Below are 24,516 nucleotides of genomic sequence, written 5' to 3'. Positions count from 1 at the left end.
TACAAGGCTTCAGAAAATCGGCGGTTAAACAGAGAAAAGAACCCAAAATTTCCACGAAGACACTCATGTTGGAAGCAATCACCTCTGATTTCTGCTTGGTCAGCCAGCCAGTCTGTACCCTCCAACCAGCATGTCAGCACATGCATAGGTGAATCCTGGGGCCACATGGCTGTGGAAGAGACAGGCTGTCCTCGTGGAAGCCAGGAGCAGCTCACAGAGACATTATGGGGACATGAATAGGAGGAAGCAGGACTAGAGGATCATCTGGGGGAGGTGGGTAGAAGGGCATGCAGGACCTGAAGATTTCCCAGTTTAATACAGCAGAGAGGTGGGGTTACCAAGAGATGCAGTGGAATATGATGAGCAGGGAAATGAACTATGGGGAGCCAAGCCTTGCTTTTTCTGTCATTGACAGCACTACCTGCTCTGTCCTCAGATACCATAGACTACAGATGCAGAAGTCTGAAACCACTCTACATCTGCTAGCAAGTAGCATGGAAACATCTTTTCTTTTGGAGTTAATTTAAATCTTAGAACAATCAAAAGCTGAGATATTTTTGTGCCCATGTTCCAATAACAACAAATGAAATCACATCTTTGCTGCTGAAAACTATGCTGCAATCCCACTTCACGCTGGGTGAGATTTTTCTGGAGAACGTGCTGTGCTGACAATGTCCAGAGGGGTGCAGCAGACGATAGCTTTTGGAAAAAGTGAGTGACATTAAATCCGCAGCATGGAAAAAAGTGTCAGCCCACACTCAGGCTACGTTGTCAGGCGATGTTTGTCCACAAGCTAGCTCATATTGCAGCTCAAGCTTATAAGGAAATTTGTTGTATGCAAATATGCTTTTCTTTTTTTTCCTACCTTAATACAACCGGTTTCAAGTTGATTGGTTTGAATTTATAGAAATAGGTTCAAAAGCTTTATTTTCTCAAGGCAATACTCTGTGTAGGAAAGACAGCATGCAAGTGTGAAATACACATTAAAAACAGAATGAGAAAGAATGAGGGGAAAAAAGCCAAATGTAGTATTATCACTGTGAGGTACTGAAAAACATAATAAAGGTTATGATGCAGTGAAAATAGAGTTACCTCTTTGGAGCAGAGAAAACCCCACATTTTTGTGAGAAAATAGCTCAGATTTAATCAAAACCAGGAAAATTAGAAGGACAAGAAATTACTAGATTGAAAAGAAAAAAAATAAATATTGATAAAACAAATAAATGAGAGTAAGTTCAAAATAATGTTCATAGAATTAATTTTGAAAAACACAGATAAAGAGCTGAACAGTAATGAAAGCATACAAAAAAGAAAGAATTTGAATGTCCAGTATTAAATTTTAAAATTCTTTCTTTAGGCTTTCAGCTTGGAGAAAGAAAGATTGCACACGCTTGCTCATTCTATACTTTTGCTAGAGGACATCATGCAGCTCTGCTGCACTGGCTTGGAGTGTGTATTTTCCATAAGAGTTGAGCAGAGGATTTGTTATTTAATCACGGTGCTACTTCCAGCCACTGATTCACTCAATTCTGTCAGTGGAATCAGGCCTTTTAGACAGATCTTGTGTAAGTTTTAATCACCCTGTACTCTGCACTGTGAGGCTGCACCTCAAGTGCTGTGTCAAGTTCTGGGCCCCTAACTACAAGAAGGACATTGAGGGCCTGGAACAAGACCAGAGGAGGGCAATGGAGCTGGTGAAGGGTCTGGGACACAAGTCCTGTGAGGAGTGACTGAGAGAGCAGGGGGTGTTGAGCTGGGAGAAAAGGAGGCTCAGGGAAGACCAGAAATTTTGCCTGGGGAGGTTTTCAGATCTTCATGACTAGAAACTTCAGCAACAGGTTTGATAAACATCTGACAGACATTTTCGATCTGTACATGTTCTTACACCATGATGGTTGAACTCAATAATCCTTTTCATTGCCTTTTTCTTCTCATTCTGTGAATTAGATTTGTGACACCTGAAAAATTCCTCAACACAGCTTTAGAGCAACTCTCCATAAGCCATTACCAATAATGCTTGTTTCTCTGTAGAATGGCTTTTGCCTCTTCTGTCTTCCTTCTCCACTGATACACTCTCAGCTTAAGGCCATGAAGAGAAGAAACACATTTTCAGAACTCCAGACCCATTCACTGAAGAGTTGGGCTTGATGAACCTTGTGGGTCCCTTCCAAATCAGAATATTCTGTGATTCTTGAAATGCTCACATTCCCACAGCACTGTGCCCATTACCTGTCCTGGTTATATCTACATGCCCTGCTCAGCTGGCAGGCTGCAGTTCTGTGCTGTGGGTCTGTGGGTCACTCTTAGAGCACTTTGGTTTCCTTTGGGAAAAGTACAGCTGAATCCTTGCCTCAGGAAGACTGACTGATCCCAATAACTCGCTTCAAAGAAAGAAAAATCTTTTCCAAATCACTCTGGGAACACACAGAAATCTCCTTTCTCAAGACATCTCCAGTATGAGCCTACAAGCAACATCATTTCATTCAAGTGACAGCTTCCTCTGCCCCAGGGGCACACCAAGCACAGTTGGTTTGCCCCTGCTTTTCACAACATAATTGCAACTTCTGCAGTTACCTCACCTTGACAGTTCTGCTGTTTTCAGCTGGGGTGCCCCCCAGCTATGATGAGAAATGCAAGTCAGATTTGATTAGGCCTGATCCCTGGCCTCTGCCTGTTCTGCAGGTGACGAGGGAGACTTCGTGTCCTGCTGGCATCCACCAAACTGGGCTCTGGCTCCCACCCAGCAGCTGCTTTCCTGCCTCAGGCTCTCATACACCCAGCTTCTCAGCACCAGCACCACAGGCATTACCAGCATACTCCCACCACTGCTGAAAGCTCTTTACTTGGAATAGATGCATAGTAGCATTACCAGATAATAAAATACTTTAGGAAAACATCTTGACTAAAATGACCTTGCTAAATAAGAGACTGATACTCACTTTAGTTTATATGGCCTTAGCATATTGGTAAATGAATGAGAGCCACCCAAAGGACTGAGTATTCTCATGGAGTGGACTCAGAGGAACGATGGCCTTGTCCATAGTCATAAACAGCTGGTTGTCCAGGCAAAACTCCTTCCAAAACTGAACATCACTATAGCTTTTTACCTTTGAGGAAGGTTTGAGGTGCAGGCCTAGAGCTAATTTCCTCCTGCAATTGTTTGTTCCCCTATTTTCTTCCCCTGCATGTGAATACCAACAACTGAATCTTTACTTTGAAATGTAGTGCATACACCCAAGTTTGTGTCCTTTCCTATACCAGCGGAAGTAGAAATGAGTCCCAGAAGCCAATAATCAGTCTCCCTTCCAACAGAATCAACTCTATAATATCCTTCCTCACTGCTGCTTGAACAACCCCAGGTTAAAAACCTCGCAGGACACCCTTCTCAGGAAAGTAGCTAACAACTATCCTAACTGTTAAGGCTTTCCTATGTCTAACCTAAAGGGTTTTGCCTTAGTATAGTTCTTTCATATCTTACAGTATGTGGGAAATTAGCAAGGCATCAACTAGCAGAATTGCAAAACAATAATAGCACAAGCCAGAATAGTGGAAACCTCATAGTTTCTAGTAGTTCCCCTGCATGGATGGGTTAGGTTTACATAATACAGTAAATATAATGGCTGGGGTATTTTAAAATGCATTCAGACAACTGGATGCAATACTAAATTTGAAGTATATTTAGAATACCTCAAATAAACCACACATAAATAATATGCATATTTTATATTAATGTAAATTATTAATATTCATTCCATATTAATGGAAAATAGCACTGCTGAAGCAAGCAGGCATGTGATAGTAGTGCCTCAAAAAGCTGTTTGATAACAAGTAGCTGAACTGACATGATTGTGATGACTGCTCAGAGTGTCTCATAGCCCTCTACAGAGCCACAGTCTTATGGCCACTCCTGCGACATTTGGCCCAAGACACTTCACTTGTGCTCCAATTGTCCCAGCCATGCTACTCCTTATCCCAGCAAAGGTTTCACACAAGCAGTGCAAGAAGGGCTGCAAAGGGTGCATCCCTGATGTTTACTGTGTTTTTCTTGTCTATCCTCCCACAAGTGGTCCTCAAGCATCTTCATTGTAGCTGCAGAAAAAGCCAGAGACCTGCTGGTGCTCTGACATGTTAGATGATAAATTCCCTCCTGGCAGATGGTAAACCTTGGGCTAAGGGCTCACTTCCAGAAATTTAGTTGATAAAAAGCCTGTCCCAGTTTGACTTTCCTACCCCTACTGTGAAACATTCTCAGGCAGGGAGTGTGGCAGCTCCTGCAGAGCACGAAGGTCTCTGCGCAGCCAGCGGGAGAAGGCTGTGCTGGGGAGCTGCCTGAGCCTGACAGGCACTTCCCGTGCTTTGGCTCCTGCACCCTCCCTGCTCCAGGGATCACTGACAGGGATCAACAACCAAGGTGGGAGCAAGGAATCGAACAGCAAGGCACAAACCCTTTCCTGATGCAGGGACCATGGAGAAAACAGTTTTACTCCCTAAGGAACTCCCTATGGGCCTGTCCCACCTCTAGATAGGAGCAAAAGCTGGGAGTCACCAGGGCAGCCCCAGTGCCGGGCATTTGGCACATCCCTGGGGGGCCTGGCTTTGAGGGGCCCATGGCTGGTCAGGGCTGTGGGGAACTGGAGACCAGCCCTGCTGCAGCACCCTTGTCAGCCAGGGGCTGACACAGTGTCCTGGACCATGGGGGAGCCCTGTGTGCCTGGGCAGGGACAGCCAGGACAGGGAACTGAGGAAACAGGAGCTTATTTCTCTCCATCTTGCACCCATGCCATCCTCTGCACTTCTCCCTAGACTGATCTGGCATTCAGCTCTGTGGGAAAGAATCCAAGGTCAGAGGTATTTCTGTAGAGAAAAATCTGCAAATGCAGTTTCATTCAGCAGAGAAACTGAAAGTTCAGAACACCTGACCGCCTCTTGCCTTTGCTTGCACAAATGCATCATGAACAAGGACCCTTTTTCCTTATTTTTTCCGTGCTTATGTCTACTGTGACTTTTCCTGAATGCCGCTGGGCAGGGAGCTGGAGTGGCACAGGGAAAACTGGCGCAATCGCCTCTTACAGCCCTTGGGAAGAACTTACTCATTTTGTGGAGAATTTCACTGAGCAAAGAGATAAAAATCTGCTATGACATCTATTAGTACGTGTTTTATTTGGTTTCAAGTAAATGTCAAAACTGACCGTAAGAACAAAACAAGCTGGACAATATTTTACATGCACATTGTATAGGTTACATAGCTCTACCTTCACCTTGTTTCTTTTGTATTTCTCAGGTGTTATGTCACAGCTTATTTTTCTGTCCTAAACTAAGCTTCCCTGTGAGGGAAATCTTGTTCCTTCTCATCTGAGAAGAACACTTCCCACCCAAACCTCTCCTTTCTCCCTGAGAGACATGGTAGTGATCAGCTGCATATGCTGTCACAGGTCACTTGTCAGTGACTGAGATTCAGCAGCACAAAAGAAATACCAAACAAGTGCAGTGGCAACATACATTTAATTTAAATGAACTGCCAGCAATCAACTGAGTTCAGAGGTAGGAGCTAATGTTGTCTGGCAAAATGAAGACAATATACTGTTTGTCCAATTGTAACTAAGAGTGAAGGGATATGTCTGATTTCTTCAGCTTCTGCTCTCCAGCAAATCGGAAACTTGGCTTGTGTTGTTAGCAACAGGATTTTCTAGAAAAAAAAATAATATCTTTTTTGTAAAGGATAAGTTTTTAGGAAATCACAAGAACTGAAACTATTTCACCTTTAAAACCACTCCAGAATACATGCTTTTGGATATAGTTCCTTTCAATAGCAGTCTTATTTTCCTTGGAAACAACTTTATTTGACATTAAATTCCTACAGCAGAAGCTACTGCCCTTTATATTAGGACATGCTGCCCAATCCATGCTGTAATGAGCTATTTTTATACTCTTCCCTCTTCTGATGTTAGGTCATACCACGTTCTTCCCTGATGAGTTAGCAAACAGCTTCTTAGCACCATTGTCCTCTATCCTCGGTGCAGCTGTTGCCCACGTTCTCCTCTTGCTTCTCCTCTGCTTCTGGAGTTTCTGACTGTCAGATTATGCAGATTTGTTCCTTGAGACACTGTGCTTTTTTTCACAGCAGAGACTGAAATAATACAGTCTTTAGCTCTGTTGCTTCTTGGCTAGAGACACTAGGAGGAGGTATTTGTGTAAAAATGGATCTAAATTGGTTGCCTGTTGTGAGAGTGAGGAGACACCTACCTATGTAAAGGTAGGACAGGTCCAGAAAATGTCCCTTTGGACAATTACAGAAAATGTTTTCCTTTCCTCTTCCCCTACAATCAAACCTCCATGTGTGAGAACACATCCAGGGACAGAGTGCTCAGTCTGATAAAGAAAGCAGTGCAACCTCTCAACCCTCTGCAAAACTTGCAGATTTTGGGACTTGCAAATGCCTTTTTCAAATTTAGCCTTACGTTTGCAAATTCAATGCATACTTAGGTACCCTGGGAAAGAGGCCTTGATGTTCAGAGACACTGTGTAAATGTGATTTGTATTCTGCAGCCAGGCTTCACATTAACAGTGCAAAACAAGCCCACTTGATCTTGCAAACCAGAAATTAATTTAGCTGTCCATCTTGGGAATCCTTCCAGATTCCCAAGCATATTAGCTTTTATCACACTTTTCACAGGGAGATAAACTGTTGCTCATGCTTGAAAAATTTCTTTTAGCAACCTTACCTACTGTTAGAAGAAGGGAGAAAAGAGGGTTGCTACTAAAGCAGCATCTATACTTTTGTTCACAGTCAAGGGTGTTTGGTATTGCTATGATAATATGTCTGGCAAATAGAGTGTGCAATTGGATCAGAACACTATTTAAAATTCAACAGCTCAGCTGTGTGGCTTGTTCAACAAATTGCTCCTCACACTGAGCAAAAACCAGGCTTCTTCACCCACTTTTACGGTACATATTTTGGTGGTCAGATTAGCAATTTATCTATGTACATCTTAAGCAAAAAGTAACAGATAAGCTATGACCAGATAGTCTTTAGAAAGCTTAGATACCCAGCATCAATAAAAACATCCATAAAAACAGGGCTTTAGGAGTAAAGAACATACATACAAGTGCAGCTTATGCTGGGCAGGGCACAGCCAGCACCTGCATTGCTGTGAACTCTTCCATAACTACATCTGCTTTTGGGTATTTTTGTCACCTTAACTGCATGAGAGCAATTAAGGTGGAAAAAGTCTATCCATTCACTTACCTTCTGAAGATGTGGGAATCATTTTGAGGAATGAGAATCCTTTGATTGTCAGGGTTCCACCCCTTGCAAATCAAAGTGGAAAGGACTTTATTTGCTTGTTCGTGCTGTAATGGTGGTCTAAGAACACGAGCAAGGCAAGATTTATAGGTGGGCTTAGTATTTTTCTCTTAGATCAACTATTACAGTTGAAAAACGAGTCAAGTTTTGTGCACACAAGTCCTTCCTTGGGCCTTAAAGCTCATCTAATTTTTACAGCCATGCTAGCTGTAAAAATAGGTTGGGCCAGTGAAAGAAGTAGCAGGAGAATTAAGAGATACACAGGAGTGAGACAGAGCAGGTTGGTTCACACACCCTGCAAGACCTTATTTTTTGCTTTGCAGGAAGTCTTTTTGTACAGCTTAATCAGAATACTAAAATATGACCGATGGAGAAGTCTTTGAGCTGGACACCCCATATGTTACTGGATCTTGTGTCCTAAAGTGCTGAGACTCAGGAACAGTTCTGAATTTGCCATACACAAAATGGAAGAAAGAGTCCCTTCCATTTTCACCAAATCAGACCCTGAAAAAAATCACACCTAGTGCCAATTGCCAAGTACAAGAAACTTTTAAAACAGAAGGCTTCTTTGCTGACTATTTTATTTTGCCTGCATAGCATCTGGAGGGGAAAATAATCCTCATGCTTGGCAATTGCTGTGATGGCTGTTAGGTAAGTTCTAGAGGATGGAGATTACCAAAGCCACATACTGCTGTCTAAAAGGCTTTCACAGCCAAAGCCTGCCAATGGAGAACCTCTCTCCCATAATTTAGCTTGATGTTTTCACAGTCTATGGGAGTCCCTGAGAAAAAACTGGGAGTATGGCCATTAATAATACAGCAGATCAGTGAAAAGGTTGAGAGCACAAAGGACCCAGAACAAATACAACCTTTTTGAGAGCTAGAAATAGGTGTGAGATTCAGCTGCACAGAGAAGGGGGTATTTTAAATGGATGCTTCATCTGTTTTTATTGTAGAATTCACCGAAATACAGAGCATACTGAAAGTGGGGAACAAACCATCCCTTGGCTAATTATTAGAATGTTAGTTTATTTTAATTTATAATGGATGATTTTTCCCCTTAGATTTTTATGTAATTTTTTTGGTAGCAGTTGAAATCTTGTATTTTGAATATGCATACTGCTTTCCAGGAGAGGGCAGTCCATTCCCAGGATCAATTGGCTCCCACCATGTTCTTAATCTGAGAAGTGTCCAGAGACAGAAAGTTTTTTTGGCAGGGCACAACCAAGACCCCAAGATGTGGCTGCATTTCATACAAAGCTGTCTCGGATAAGGAAAACTAAAGGTTCTCCACTGTCTCCCTGAAGAAGAAAAAAATGCAAATATGCTACTGGAAGTACATCAGTAACCAGTAATGTGCAAAAAGGAGGCACAGAAGTGGAAAGAATGTATAACCACAGCTGTACAGGGGCTAATGAATGCTATAGCCAGAACTTTGGCCAGGGAAAAGTTCTCTCTATCACACAGTTATTGTGAGTTTAACAAGGGCAAGTGCCAGATTCTTCATGTGTGACAGGGCAACCCAGGTTGTGTGTTTAGACTGGGGAATGAGAAAGTGGAGAGCAGTGCTGTGGGAAGGGACCTGGGGGTCCTGGTCAATGGCAAGCTGAACCCGAGTCAACAGTGCCCTGGCAGCCAGGAGGGCCAACCCTGTCCTGGGGGGCATCAGACACAGCATCACCAGCCGGGCAAGGGAGGGGATTGTCCTGCTCTGCTCTGAGCTGGGGCAGCCTCACCTCAAGTGCTGGGGCAGTGTTGGGTGCCATAATATAAAAATGACATTAAGCTACTGGAGAGGGTCCAAAGGAGGGCCACAAGAATGGTGAAGGGCCTTGAGGGGAAGACTTATGAGGAGCAGCTGAGGTCACTTGGTTCATTGAGTTTGGAAATGACTGAGGGGAGGCCTCACTGTGTTCTTTAACATTCTCACAGGGGGAAGAGGAGGGGCAGGTACAGAGCTCTTTTCTATGGCTTGAGACAGAATTGGAGAGATTTAGGTTGGAAATTAGGAAAAGATTTTTCACCGAGAGAGTGATTGGGCACTGGAACAGGTTCTCCAGGGATATGGTCACAGCACTAAGCTTGACAGAGTTCAAGAAACATTTGTACAACACTCTCATGGCCCATGGTGTGAATCTGGAGGTGTCCTGCACTGGTCCAGGAGTTTAACTCAGTGACCCTGCTCAGTCTCTTTCAACTCAGCATATTCTATGATTCTATGATTCTTTAAGGACATAAAAGCTCTAAACACAGACAGGAGCTAAGACTGAACTTTCATTTAACATAATTTCGTTCTTCAATTAATTTCATTACTTTTCATATTTTTACGGAACAATGTCAGGTTTTTTTCTGAAAACACAATGTATTGAGTCAGACTGTGTTTCTTCCCTTACAATCATGCCTGTGCTTCTTCTACTTGTCTCTGCCAGGTATGTGATTCACCCAAGAGAGCTTTGAAGTTTGCTCTGGAGTAAAAAGCAGGGTAGCCACATCAACAAGATACAGCAGCTAAAGTAATTAGCCTTAACTGCGTCTGGAGGAGACACTCCCGAGCTTGTCTGAGATAGCGTGCTCAGGAATGGCATTTCAGGCTACTGACATCCACAGCAGATACTGACTCCTGAGCTGGTGTGGCAGCACTAGTGAGGTGCTCAGCAGCAGTTAGTGAGTGCTCTTGTGTCACTGCATTGTATCCTGCACTGCAGGATGTAATAAATGTAATAACACTCAAGGAAAGAGAAGGTGATTTCTTCCACAAAATGTCAAAGGAGTTGATTTTAACCCTTTCAAACTCTATCTCTCATGAAATCCATTTGCTCGTGCTCCTACACACAGGCATGAGAAGCACCTCTTCAGAGGCTGCACCTCTGCAGAGGCCTGGACCTCTGCATCCAAGTGGTCTGCCCAGGATCACTGGTGGGGCACAAGGGATTCTGGCTCCTGAGTCCTCATCATGTCTCCATGGTTATTTTTGATTTGCAATGGGCAAATAAAAATATCAAAAAGTTTTTGGACAGATCTTTTACATAATTTAGGAGTCAGGGATGTAATGGGGCAATCCTTTTCTGCAGCCTGTCTTCCTGATCAGTTACAAAAAAAGGAATGGCACAATGGGGTGTGCAGTCATGTAGTTGGAGTGCTATAAAAGGAAGGTCAAGGCACAGTACATACTTTTCAGCTCTCACATTTTAGTTGAAGGCTAAAGCATATATCTTCTGAGTAATAATCTAAGAATTGAACTGTAAAGACTAATAGAATATTTTTATTTGCTTGGAGAATCAAACAGAAACTTGAAATACAGTAATAAACAATAGTACAGAAAATCAGTGAATATATTGACAGGATCAAATTATTATAAAAATAAACTTTTAAGAGCAATGTACTTTCTACAGGCTTGTAATAAGGACAGAAAAAGATAATCATTGTCAGTGGGCTAGGATGAAAATCTTCATACTACAGACATGAAGAACAGAGGAATTCATTGCCAGGGAAGTGTACATGTTGTTTTTATTAGGAAGGCACTATTAGGTTAGGAATATGTATAAAACTTTGAATTTAATCTGAGTTCACTATTTGATCTGGAAATCAGATCTAGATATTTCCTAAATTATTTTTAGTGCATTTGCTATTGCACCATCTACCCACATTACAGTCAAATCCACTTTCTACAAGTTCCTTCACAGTCTGAGACAGGTGCTGAAGGTAAGAGTGTTTGGTAGGCAGGAGGATGTATCCTCCAAAGGGCAACAATGACTGTACCACAGTCTCTGTTTCCTCCTACTCTTCAGTGGTACTGTGTACCGCCTAGGTGGGCAATTATAAATAATTATGCATGTAAATAAGTGTGCATAAAAAAAGACTAAGTTTGAGAACTTTTTTCTTTTGCATTACTCAAAGGGAATTTTTTGTAAGCTGAATTTTCCTTTTCCCGAGAATTCTACCTTCTTCTTCCCCTTTATTGAGAGTTTTAATCCTGTGAACTTGAGGAAGCACTATGGTTTCTGTTTTTTTCTGAATTTGCTTTCATTAATCTATGGTTGTGCCTTGTGACATCTGCCTTGCCCTAGCCCACTCTCCAGTCCTAAACCATCTGGCACTCTTGTCAGACCTCAGGTATAACCTGCCACAGTGCCAGGATCATACTTTCTCTTGCTGATTCAGATAATTGCACAAATGACCATCTCCTCAGCAGCCCATCTCAGAGGGGATCTGTGTCCATGCCCAGAACTGGGTGTACTACTAACTCCTTAGATAAATATATATAGCTTTTCCTTGTACTTCCCTCATTCCAATGCTGGAATGTTTGTGCAATGATCCTAATCCTCCCAGCCCAACTGGTAATGATTTCAATATTTCAGGATGTCCTTTGTTGAAGAGGGGACAAAGACTACATCTATCCTAGTAAATTAAATGTGACCAGAGCCTGGACCTGCACACTATCCCACGATGGTGCAAGCTGTTCAAACGTTGGCACATTCCCTGGCATGACGGTGGCCTGTTGCATCGCGGTTTGGGGTTTAGGTTAGGGATTCTGATCTGTTAGCTAGCTGTGATCTGTGTACTCCCACACACCCCCTGTGTCTGTTCTCCTCCTGCAGCTGTTCGCTCTGGGTCCCTGACTGTTGGAGCTTCCGCTGTCACTCCTGTGACCACTCCCCATCCTGCCCGGAGGGTTTGGTGCCCGTCACTCCGATCTCCCAACCCCGTCCGCCCCAGAGTGCAGGGTCCACCCCGGTCGCGTCCCTGCTGGGCGCCGTGGTCCACCTCATCACCATGGCGCCTGCCCCCATTGGGCAGGAGGGCCCCTGCTCTCCTCGCCCTGCCCCTGATATAATCCCGTGCCTCAGAGTGCCCAATGCCGTTTTTCCTCACGCGCCATCTGGGAGCGGGTCGCAGTGCCTCAGTGCAGCTCCTCGTGGCAATAAAGGACTTTCAGCCTTCCACACATGGGGCATACAGACGTTCCTTCACTCTTTAATGGTGTCTCTTGCTTGTAGTGGCGAGGAATCCACTGGCACCCCCGCCCGGACATTGGCAAGGAGCCGAGTACAGAAACACACGGCGATCCTGGGTCCCAGAGAGGTGGTACTGCTCTAGGTGCCGGAGCTGCCTGGGGACTGGGAAAACACAGCGAGACACCACGAGGCCCATGCTGGCCAGCATGGAGTCACAGAGTGCCAACACATAGTCTGGGAGCTGACAGAGTCTGGGGGCCTTTTCAGTGAGCAGAGCAACTGTCCACTTCTTTCTTGATAAAACCCAGCAGTGTTGGTAGAGTCTTAACCACCAGCTGTACAAATGTTCCGACTGGAGAAGTAATGCCCCACCACATAGCATTCCTGCTTATTGACATTCATAAGAACATCTATGCAACTGTATAAACAAATTCTCTTTTTTTTTTCCTTGGAATTCCCATTTAAACTGAACCACTTCTTTCATAAGGAAGATTTTAACATAAAAGTAAAAAGGGTCTCTTTTTCTTTATCAGAAATTGAGAAAACAAGAGGTAAGTCCTGTATAATTTTTAGGTTGAAGGACACATGAACACATATGCATGTGAATTTGAGTGAGGACTCCCAATCAACAATAGTTATAATGAATTCAGTGAGCATTTCCTCACATAAGAACTTGCACTGTGATTGATGACTGGATAGGACAACAATCACTGGGTGGGACAGTAAGGGGAATGATCTTTCTCTCCCCTAGAATCTAAAAGAGCTCAGTTAATTTTTGTGTCCTGAGTCAGAACAGGGACAGGATCTCCAACAGTTTCACGAACAGAATCATTTCATACACACAAAAAATTGTTGATCAGAAAATAGTGATTTAGGATAGAACATAAAATAAGACATGGGTTGTTGGCTGGTTTGAACAGAGATTTATGTGGGAAGAAGTCAGAACCCACTGGGAGGATCTGGGGAAAAAAGACTGATGAGAAAGCTGAAAAAGTTAAATTAACAGTATTTGTCTTATTGTTGCCATTACAGTTTACAGCTAACGGTAGCCTTGCTACAAATTGTGATTACTTTGCCATATAAAACACAGTCCAGGCCACTGATGGATGACAAGCTGTTCAATTTTTTCATCTATTGCTCTCTAAAGCACTTTAAAGGCTATTGCAGTTCTCACAAATATTTATAAAGAGATGCTTTTGGAAAGCAGACAACTATTTTGCCATATGTCTGAATTGCTGTTCTTCAATATGTTCCTGAAGAGTAATGACAACTCTTAAAATTTCAAGGGCAATTTAAAGGGATCTTCTTCATTTATACTTAATCCATAATTTGTGAAAAAATGACTTAAGGGTTATATTTAATATTTGGAAACATGATTTTTTTAAAAAATCCAGCCCATTCTCCTCTACTTTTAAGTACTGCAAGGCAATTGTGTGGAAAGTAAGAGCAGCTGGCTAACATAACACAAACAATGCAAACCAAACATACGCATTTGGGAAACCCCTTACTGTTCTGTTGTGACAATGTGGCATCACCAAGCTCCAGGCTTGCCATTTCTTTCTTGTGAAAGAAACTGACCCATGGTAATTCAAAATTCTGCACTGACATATCAGCGTGTGTAATGAACAGCAGAAATCAGTCCCTTAGTTCCATTTATTATTTAAATTTAAAAATTCCCCCCACCCTCTCAGTATTTAGGAAATAGGTAAAAGTGAGTTAGGAACAGCAGGCAGATTAGTAAGCAGTCACAGGAATGATTGAGAACACAGACCAGAAGGCATTTTTAAGAGTGTCTGGAACAACTTCATGCAACAGATGGTACTTGGTAGGAGCACTTGCATTTCAATTTCACTTTGGCATGCTGCATTTGTTTGTATGCAAAGCCTTCACATACAGCTCAAAAATTTATTGAATATAATTTTTCATTAGTAAGATGTCAGAGATTAATGTCCAGGATTAAAAAAAAAAAAAGAGGAAATTGTTATCCTTTCTTTTTTTTTCTCTCCTCATTTTCACTTTCCCCCCACCCACATGAAATAAGAAATGTGAAGTCCAGCAGTTTAATTTTACCACATATCTTCAGTTGTGTTCTTTCTGATAAATTCTTATATTTTCTTACAGATAAAAGGAAAAGTAGAAGTCTCTAATTTGTCAATCAGCAGACTCAAAATCATTGCCTGCCCTGGAAGAACCACCAGACACATATCCACAGTTTACAGGGAATTCAACAGTGTCCTCTGTATTTTTTAAATTAGAAATTTATTTATTTATGTTATTTTCATTTAATTTTATATTACTGTATGCAACAGTACTCCTCTGTATTTTCGTGCAGCATCAGCTATTTGACTTTTATTACCATACCTATTTTTCTAATCTACAAGGTTTAAAAGAGGTTCTCATAAAGAACTGTTGACTTTTTTTTTTTTTTTAATATAGAGAGCAAACTGATTAAACAACAGAACTTTCCAATAACACACATCATACCTGTTTGAATCCACCTGAAGAGCAAACAGGCCTTCTTGCATGCTTCTCATATAGTAACATCAACATATTGGCAGGAAAAGGTTCATCAACGTAATGATACTTTTTCGGTTTCATTTGTCACATACTATCTGTTACCTAACCAAAAAAATCCTGTCTCCATTTAAGAATGTGTGAGTGGTATTTTTTCCAAGTGTGTGTTTTGCCTGAACAAGAACCACAGAACTGGAAGCATATGATACCATTTTAATCAAAATGGGGTGAAATACACAGTGTCTTCAAAGCATATTTGTCTTTCTTACTTTTGTGGTAAGAGATAAAAGTTAGACTGAGAGATATGTGGAGGAAATTATTCTCTATAAATTACCTCAGCAAAAAGAAACTGTCTTTGATAATCTATGGTATAGTATTGCTTTAAGTATGCTATTAATGGATATTTCAGAAATGATCACTCATAATATTTAGACAAATATACAAATATGACAAGATCAAACACTGATGTGTGGATTGTGCTACCCACCCAGTTCTGGTACAGCACCCTCTTCAGAGTTCTGTCTTTTATTCCTCTGTAATATTCTGCCCCCTCCTTTCTTCTTCTTTTTTTTTTTTTCTTTTTTACTCTAGGAGATAAACTGAAACAAAAGACACCACTGATGAATCAGTATCACTTTATATATGTCTTACCTGACATTCTGCACTACTTGTAACATATTCAGCAAATTTCAAACCCTGGTCCTACAGAAACATGCATGTTAGTCCATCACCATCAATAAAGTAAAATTAGCAATATTAACAGAGTACTTATGGAAGGAAACTCATTAAAGTTCTATTGTTTTCAACAGGAAGACCCTGTTGAAACCAAGAGAAGAATATGTATGAAGGTCAATAGGCTGTTTTGTTCAAGCTGTTCTCCTGCTATTTCTGACAGCATGTCACTTTATCTCCAGCTTCCCATGTAGCATTTGCTTTAAAATGTTATTTCTTTCATTTGCATTAATGGTGACAATCAGAATAAAGCTCATTCTCCTGGGAGTGGTAGAGGGTAATGTTGCTGGAATAGGTAGTGAGGAACACAGGAACAGGCAGGGCAAAGACAGAGCCTTTAGCAGTTCATCTGAAGATGAATATTAGCTTAGCGCATAGCAGAGAGTTCTTCCTAAACAATGCCTTGAGACTTTGCACTATGCCATTTTAGATCTCACTTCCAGTTACCTGGATGCCTTGTTCACACCAGAGCCATGAGGACAAATATATGCAAAATTGTAAATTAATCAAATGTGATATGAAGGAGGGCCTTGGAAATATGTAGACAGTGAGGCAGAACACTTCTCTGACAACCCCTTACAGTATTATAAAGCAATGAATTTGTGAGCCATCTGTGACTCTTTGAATCTCTAATCTCAAATTCTGTGTGTGCTTCAAAATAGTTCCAGTTCAGCTACTCATTCATTTTTTCTCATAAAGGAATGTGCATTCTAGGTGGCTTAAGCTGAACAGAAGACTATTTGGGTGGGATGCATACTCAAGTGGAAGTGAGAATTAATTGAATCTCTAAGCAGCAGCAGCAAGGAAAGGAAAATGTGGCTTAAACACCTGTCTGAGAGGGACTTTAAAATGTAAAGAACTGATTTCAAAGTATCAGCAATACTTATCATCATGGTTTGAAGCCCATTCTATTATAAGCACAGGAAAATTGATTAGGACAACAACAAAAATAAATGGATCTATTTGTTTTGCAGACGCTTCTCTTAGAAAAGAAACTGGCTAATCAAAGATATTTAGGTGGCACAATGTGGGAGGATGGATTGTAGGAGAATAGAGATAGTGCTGAAGGCAATCTCACCCCTGAGGAGTTGCAGCTGTCCTAATTACCAAAAAGCAGGAACAGCCTTGCCTTTAATAGGTCACAGCTGTGTCTGGTAAGGATGGTGCCACAAGGATGGGTGTTATAAAAGAGTGGGTTAGCTGGTTGAGAGGAGGGCTGGGGTCAGTTGGTTGTGCTGCTGTGAGGAGTAAGGGTCAGGTGTTTGTGTTAGGGACAGTAAGGGTCACAATGTGCTGCTAGGGACAGAAAGGGTCAGGTGGTTGTGATAGGGACAGGGAGAAGTCAGGCAGATGTGTGGAAGAAAAAGAAAAGGAGTCAGTGTTGTGAGGAGCTGCCCTTGAGAACTCACAGAGAGAAGGTATGAAAGTCTTACAGTAGGATAATAAACTAACAGTGACAGTCAGTTCCTATCCGCTGTTGATTGGTGCCAAGCACCAATGCCAATAACTGGTGGCCCATATGGGGATGGGTTCTGACAGCACAATACTGCAATAACTGGAAGTAATAAGGATAATCAGATTTAATAACAGTTTTTTAGTAACCCAAGGTATACAGAGCACATCCTTGCTATATTTTATAATTTTTCTATGTATTTGTCACATGGTATGTCTGAATTACTACAGAATTGTGCAAAATGTATTTACCTGCTTGTTGTTATATCTTAAAAATGTGGTTGCCACAGCAAAATAGGTTTTTTAATGTTTAAATGAAAACATACATTTTTGATGCTATACAAAAGCTGATTGTGTATTGTGTTCACTGAACTATTTACCCCAAACATTGAAAACTTTTACAGAAAAGCTAACAAGCAATGTAAATACTTTTTCAAGCTTCTCAGATTACTTAGCATTTTGTAAAGGTAGTTACATTTCCCTTAAAAAAAAAAATCCTGCAACATCTTGGTAATTTTAAAATATTTTTAAATCTCCTAAAGTCAATTTTGGTCCTATTTTTATATGCAATAAGAAATCTTCATCAATGTGTAGCTGTAGAAAAGAGTAAATGTTTTGTGCCTTTACTCATAGTGCTTTTATAACGTTCAGATTTCAGAAAAGGAGGATTAAAATTAGGGTTGCTAAATTGTGAAACATTTCTTAGCAACAGACAAGCAGATACAGGAGAAGTTCCACATTTCAGTGGTGGTTAATAGATGTCATCTTAACTGAGATTAAATAGAACTATGTTTTAGACTTTTAAAAGTCTCATTCTAAGAATGTCAGGGACACACTGGCATCTAGACCATATCTATCTACCCCCAAACCAACTATAAACGAATAACCAGGGAAGTGACCCTGGATTACAGGGTATCCAAATAGGGCAGTTTCTCTAGCACTACCCCAGCCAGCCATTTTCATACCAGTGTGATTACATCCTGATTTCTCAAGCCTGATGCTACTTTAGTGGTACTTGGATTCTATATCTTAATCCCCTCCTGAAATCATAGAGAGTTTTGCAGCTGCTTGTTAGGAGCATGGCACACTTTTTCATGCCTGTGCAAGCACCTCCAAAAGTTATTTCTCAAAGCAAGTTATATCTGGAGATTATGTTGATAGGTCTTTAATGTGGAACACAATTACTAATATTGATGCATTAAATCTACATATGACTATTTTCAGAAAATAGATTGATAATTTAGTAAAGACTCTTGATTTTTGTAATTCTCAGCTGCCGTAGGTCTGATGCTCTGGCAGTGACTGGAGTTGGTCAGGAAATCTGAAAATCTTGGTGTGACTTCATGAACTTGACACTAAAATACCTGGGTTTGACTTTACTAATTCAAATGTAAGGGCAAATAAATATTTCCTGAGTATAGAAATGCAAGAGAAAGACAGCTTTCCTAATCCCCATTTCAGTCCAGCTGGTTGGGCTTGAAGCTGTGTGAGTGCATAAACTTTTATTGATTCCCACTAGTGTTACGCATCAGCAAACAAATGTGATAAATGAAGTTAATAATTTCCTCTGTTCCAATCTCCATTTTTTAATCTCCAAACATGACCTGGAATGTAAGATGTTGCAAAATAACATTTAAATGTTTGTACTAGGTGTTGGGAAAGGTAAAAGGTGCTTTTGTCTTACTAAGTATGTTTATTTATCTTAACTGAAATGTAGATAATATTGCTGAAAATCATGGATAATGTCTCTGAGCAGAATCCTGGTCTCTGCATGTTCAAGCCCAATTGTCTGTGCTATAACAGGGTTGCCTACGTGATAAGGAATACAGGACTGAAAAGGACCTTCAATCTATTTCCCTGCAATTGGAGAGCTGTATCATGTCATCATACATAAAAAAATTATCAAAGTTCTTTATAAAATGGTGTATGTTGAAATCTTATCTCCTTTATATACTACTTCAAGCAGGAAGGCTCCTTTTAACTCTTACAGACCTGGTAAAAACCATAAAAGCAAGGACTGAGGCAAACTGGGAAGCAGTCTCTAACTTAAAACTTCTCTAATAGGATCTCCTAACAGAAGTCTGCGTGCTGACAACAGTTTGAAAGTGCCTGCAAAGCCTAGCATTGTATGGTCACCATAGAGACAGGCTCTCCTTGAGTCCTAGTGGCTTATTTAAAATGACTTTCACCTGTGGAAGTTCCTAGCTCCATGAATAGAGGAAAGATGCTTTAGTCTAGGGAGGTAGGTGCCACCTGGAAACCAAGCTCATGGCAGATGGTGAAAACCAGTTCAGCAGAGGGAGGAAAAGCAGCACTTAAGGTTTAATTCTCCTTTGGCTTGTCAATTGCTATGCAACTGCAGTTTTCTGGAAAGAAGGACGGAAAATACTGCAAAATGCACAACAGCCCTGTCATTTGACCTCAGTGGTCAAATTTACCAGCCAGGCTCTCAAGCACTTAGTGTCTCCATGGATTGGCTGTATGATGGAATAATTGACCTTGATTGCAAGCTTAACTGTGTTCAGGTACACTCAAGGACAGCAGTAGCATTCCACATTATCTTGACAAGCTGGTGGTGCAGTCAGGGGAAAAAGGGCAGTATAAAGGCCTTAATTTTATCCAGATAAAATAAATATGGAAAATTGGTCAATGTGTGAAAAGGAGACTGATCGTTCTGATTGTTCACAAGCTGAAGAAGGGTTAGTACCAAGATCATCCAGTTTTGACACAGTATTTCCAAACGCAGTGTGAACAAGGATGCTAAGAATAGTCAATCCTGAGATATTATTTGTGAAAAAAGCCTGCAAGATAGGTTTCTTGACATCAAGAGAAAATTAGCAGTTTGTGGCAGTGGGTAGGTAGGTACTCAGATGTTCAAGAGGCTGTTTTCATGATGGATAGGCTGAAATTTAAATTTGGAAGACTCAAGGCACACACAAAGCATCACCAGCTGCTCAAGGGAGATGATTGTTCCATTCTGCTCTGTGCTGGTGTGACCTCACCTTGAGCGCTGGGGGCACTTTTGGGTGCCACTGTCTAAGGAGGATATAAAGCTATTAAGGTGTCCAAAGGACACGAGGATGGTGAAGGGCCTTGAGGAGCAGCTGAGGGCATGTGGTCTGGTCAGCCTGGAGAAGAGAATCCTGAGGGGAAACCTCATTGCAGCTAAAACTGCCTCGTGAGGGGAAGAGGAGGGGCAGGCACTGATCTCTGCTCTGTGGTGCCCAGTGACAGCACCCTAGGGAATGGCCTGAGGTTGTGTCAGGGGAGGTTTAGGATGGATATTAGGAAAAGGTTCTTCACCCAGAGAGTGGTTGGGCCTTGGAAAAGGCTCCCCAGGGAAGTGATGACTGCACCAGCCTGACAGAGTTTGAGAAGCTTTTGGACAAAGCTCTTGGGCACCTGGTGTGACTATTTGTGGTGGTGCTGTGCAGGGCCAGGAGACTGACTGGATGACCCTTATGGCTCCCTTCCAGCCCTGCATATTGTGTGATCTGTCATGAAAAAAAAAAGAAAATTCTGAATTAAATCAGCTGAAAAGATGTCTTAAGGACAGGTTACAAACTTCTCATAGGACTGATGAAGAAAAAGTTGCACTGTTGTAGGAGAGAAGGATAGAAGAGGTGGACTTGAGTTTTGGAATGGACAACCAAAACTCGATTTTTTTTTTTTTTTTTTAACTTCTACTTACCAAGTTCAAATAGTGAAAACTCGGAATTCTAGAGGGGAAACATTACCCAAAATGAAGAAGAGGATGAAGGGACTGTCCAAAAGATAGATTAATAGAGGGACTTTCGGGAACTCAGAACCTCTCTGGAGCCCCAGCATTCAGTCAGGTGAAATGACAGCACTTGGAGAATATACAGTAAAATATTTTAGTGTCTTACTTGTACTAAAAAAGAAATGTAGAGTTCAACCCACTTAACTTTAGATGAAGTTATTAGGTAAATACTGATTTCTAACTAGTCTGTAACTAATTAGTCACCATTCAGATTCCCTTTCCAACCAGCTGAGGAATAGGTATTTGGAAACAGTTTGTCTCAGTAAACATATATGTCTACTTTGGGATGAGCCACATCCTGGGAATTCTCATCTCTCTCATTGACTCCAAAAGGGATTTAGTGTGATGAACTTGTCAGGAGACATCTATACTGTAGATCTCTGCATTTGATCAGATAAATCCACCTACAGTGTACCTAGTTGCATTGAAGGAAAGCTTGCTTCATTTCCATTTGTTCCCAAGAATATGCTGAGCAAGTTATCATTCTACTTCAACATACTCACCATATTGCCATTATTGTTTATGCTGAGATACTAGGTGAAAGAACTGATTTCTCATCAAATTGGTTTGGGCTGACCATACATGCTTTCTTTGAGCCAGGCAGTCAAGAAGAATCTCTTCTACCATAAAGCAAGCTTTTATATATGTCTACAGACTCTTATGTCTGCTACCTTTCTATTTTTATCGACATTTCTTCTTTCTTATAATTAGGTAATTTCAGCAGTTTCATGAAGTTCTGAGGACAAATACTGACAGTAATGTGGCAAAAGATAGCTGAGAAAATAAAAAGGTGAAGTACTTTCCCTTGCCTGGAAAAGGAAGAGACTCTGAGGGAGAGATATTTACAGGAGTGAGAGAGATTTTACATTATAGGCAGGAGTCACCTAGCTGGCTTTGAAGAGCCACAGAAGCTGCTAAAGTTTGAGCATTTTGACATTTTCTTGAAACAGGACAGTATATGCCTGTGATGTTTTCTGTGATGCCCTGTGAGGTCCTGTGGTGCAGACTGTTACTTACGATGATTGCAATATCTAAGCAGCTTTGCCACTCAAAACCTTTGGTAAGGATGTAAAACTGACAGAGCATTCATTTGTGCAGTTTTCCATAGTAGTAGCCCTCATAGACATTTTGACAAAGTTTCCTTATTTTCAATAGTACAGATATGTTCATACTATCTAAACAGGTTTTTGACTTTTCTATGTGTTAAGCTTATCACTAACTGCTTTATTCTTTTTATCATTTAGCTTTCATTGTCCCATCATTAGCTGGTAAGATATTCTTTACTCTGCACAAACCAAAATAAAAAAGCTAAACAGGCAAGTGAATGAACTACTGCTATAGTTCATTCAATATGTACATGAAAACGAGATCATCAAAGTGCTGCTGCAATCAAAGGGAGTTGTCACAGACTTCAGTGTAGTCAAAATATCATTGCTGGCAATATGTACAGATAACTGACCTCACTTTAAAATGTAAATGTGTAAAAAAGAGAAACTGAATAGTAGCTGGTCTATTTGCAGTGCTTTATCAATATTTTCCATTCAAAGTTACGTAACTTTTGTTGTGTGCTTCTTCTAAAGCATTGTTATGAGTTTAACAAAAAGATTTTCCCCAGAACATCTGCTTAAGGTATGGCATCCAAGTCTAAACTCATGCACACTTGTAAAATTCAGATGAGTTCACTGAAATATCTTGGATGTTATCGTCCATCATTTGTTTCCTTAACACAACGGTGTACACTGCAACTGTTGAGAATATATGTGCTGATATTAAAAAAATCTAGAATATTATTTCTGTTTGTGGATGAATTCAGTTTGTGTTTCAACATATCTTGAGTCAAACTTAACAAAAAACAAATCTGTTTTACTATACACTCAGAATACTGTACTGAGAAATGACATACATCTTTCTGAAGTTCTCACAATTCCTCATCCAGTAATAATGTCTGAGGACAAAGAATAATGTAAGAAAGCAATTTTTTTTTCCATTGGAAGCACACACACGTGTCACATGTTCAGCTCTTTTCTGTAGCAGGCATCATGTGAAACTATAAGAAAGAAGAGTCTTTTCTTTCACGGAATCAAGAGAACTCTCAGTTTAAAGCTACACAAGTATTACAGTAACACTGACATGCTAACTTCCACTGTTACTCTTTCATTTCCATAGTTGTGCCCATTTTTTAACTATATCAAATTTGTCATGCTCACTATATTTGTTTATTACTGAAGATAGTGAGGACTGAAAATCACCATTCAAGAATGTGTAACACCAATGAAAACATCTCCCTTCTCCACAATTTGTTTTCATTTCCTGAGGGGAAAAAGCAAAAATAGGAGTAAAATGCATACCTTCCATATACCTTCTAATTGTTCTACCTCCAGTTTACAAAGTATTTTACTGTGGTTGCAGTTAATGAGCATTCTATAAGAAAAGTGGGAGGCAGCCTTTTATCCTTAGGCAGTAAAAAGACAGGCAGTGTAAGTATGGACATGTGATCTGAAATCATACTTCGGTTTGAGCAGAAGCTTTTTTGCTCCTGAATCTGCCTTGGTCTTTGGATCTGGCAAAGGGATGGAAGTTAAAGTAGGCTTTGTGTTTAAAAGCACTGAAACTGAACTTTTGCTGCTCCAACTCACTCTTTGATCTTACTACATATCTGCATACATTTTCCTTAAGAAAGGACTGTTCTGTGGATGCATGGAATAGTGCTGCTTATGAATTTTTATTTGGAAAAAAGGCCTTAACAGGACAAGCTCAGAAATTACAAAGATCCTGGTAACCACAACATCGCATGTAGGCAGGAGTATTTGGTTTCTGAGTTAATTTCCAAATCCTTTGCTATTTCCTAGCCCATTCCACTGAGCTAAATTTATATGGAAACTTGACTCTAGTCCCTTCTCTTTTCCCTTCACTTCTTTCTCCCTCGTTGAAGTGATTAAAAGGACCAGAAAGGAAAGAGAGGAGTGACTCAAGATTGAAATGTCAGTGCTGATGGAGAGGAGAGCTGTGCAATGGAGAATTTAAACATGGTATCCAGAGAGAGATTTTCACCTGCTTTAATTTGCAAAGTCATAGAAACATTGCAGAGCACTGTAGTAGTTATTTCTATGGGAGCTGGATGGCTCCCATGATATGAGTGGTGTCTTGCTAATTTGAACTGGCCTGCAATGATAAGCGGAGTAACAACAAGGAAGGTATGAGAAAAGGTATGAAAATTCAAGGTATTTTTCTTATCTTGCAGCTTGTGAGATGGATAACTAAATCACTGGCACTTTCCTTCTCTTCCCAGGAAAGTAACTGGTTATTGAAGTAAGAACAGCTCACAGTAGCTTTGTGTTGAGTATGTCCTACTCTTGAGGGTGCAAGTGTATTGAAGGATTCCTGTGTCATTAAAACCTGGTGAAAAAAATAGGTGCAGACACAAAATAAAAAGCAGAAGACTAAACACTTCAGAAGACAGTGACAGAAACATTGGCAATAAAAGGATAATAAGAAACAAAGCTAGAAAATGCTATGAAATTCATTAAATAGCAAGACAAAAATCAAGGTTTTGCATCCACTAGGTCTAGAAGACCTCAGTATCCAGTAATTATAAGAGCCTCAACATTTTATTTAATGTGCAAACATATTTTACAGAAAAAACCTGTACACACAGCATATACACCATGCATACATGCTGCCATGCATGCTCACACATCATGTACATTCACTGCTCTCTCTGCCGGTATGACCTGTGGTCTCACTCCAGTTGCTGTGCTTAAACTTCCATACACAGAATGA

The 24,516-nt window shown here is 40.7% G+C and overlaps 1 long non-coding RNA gene across 1 annotated transcript in view; it reads left to right on the top strand.

Annotated features, from left to right (window-relative positions):
* Positions 1-24,101, top strand: part of LOC137471160 (uncharacterized) — a 33,931-nt gene extending 9,830 nt beyond the window's left edge. Inside the window, exons 2-3 of the long non-coding RNA XR_010997447.1 lie at positions 23,679-23,942; positions 24,026-24,101. This is a non-coding gene — a long non-coding RNA (uncharacterized lncRNA). The remainder of the gene's footprint in view (positions 1-23,678; positions 23,943-24,025) is intronic.
* Positions 24,102-24,516: the final 415 nt, after the last annotated feature.

Source organism: Anomalospiza imberbis, chromosome 3, assembly GCF_031753505.1.
Source record: "Anomalospiza imberbis isolate Cuckoo-Finch-1a 21T00152 chromosome 3, ASM3175350v1, whole genome shotgun sequence".
Taxonomy (NCBI): Eukaryota; Metazoa; Chordata; class Aves; order Passeriformes; family Viduidae; genus Anomalospiza; species Anomalospiza imberbis.
Note: the sequence above shows the minus strand (reverse complement) of the source record. Positions and strands in the feature narration are given on the sequence as shown.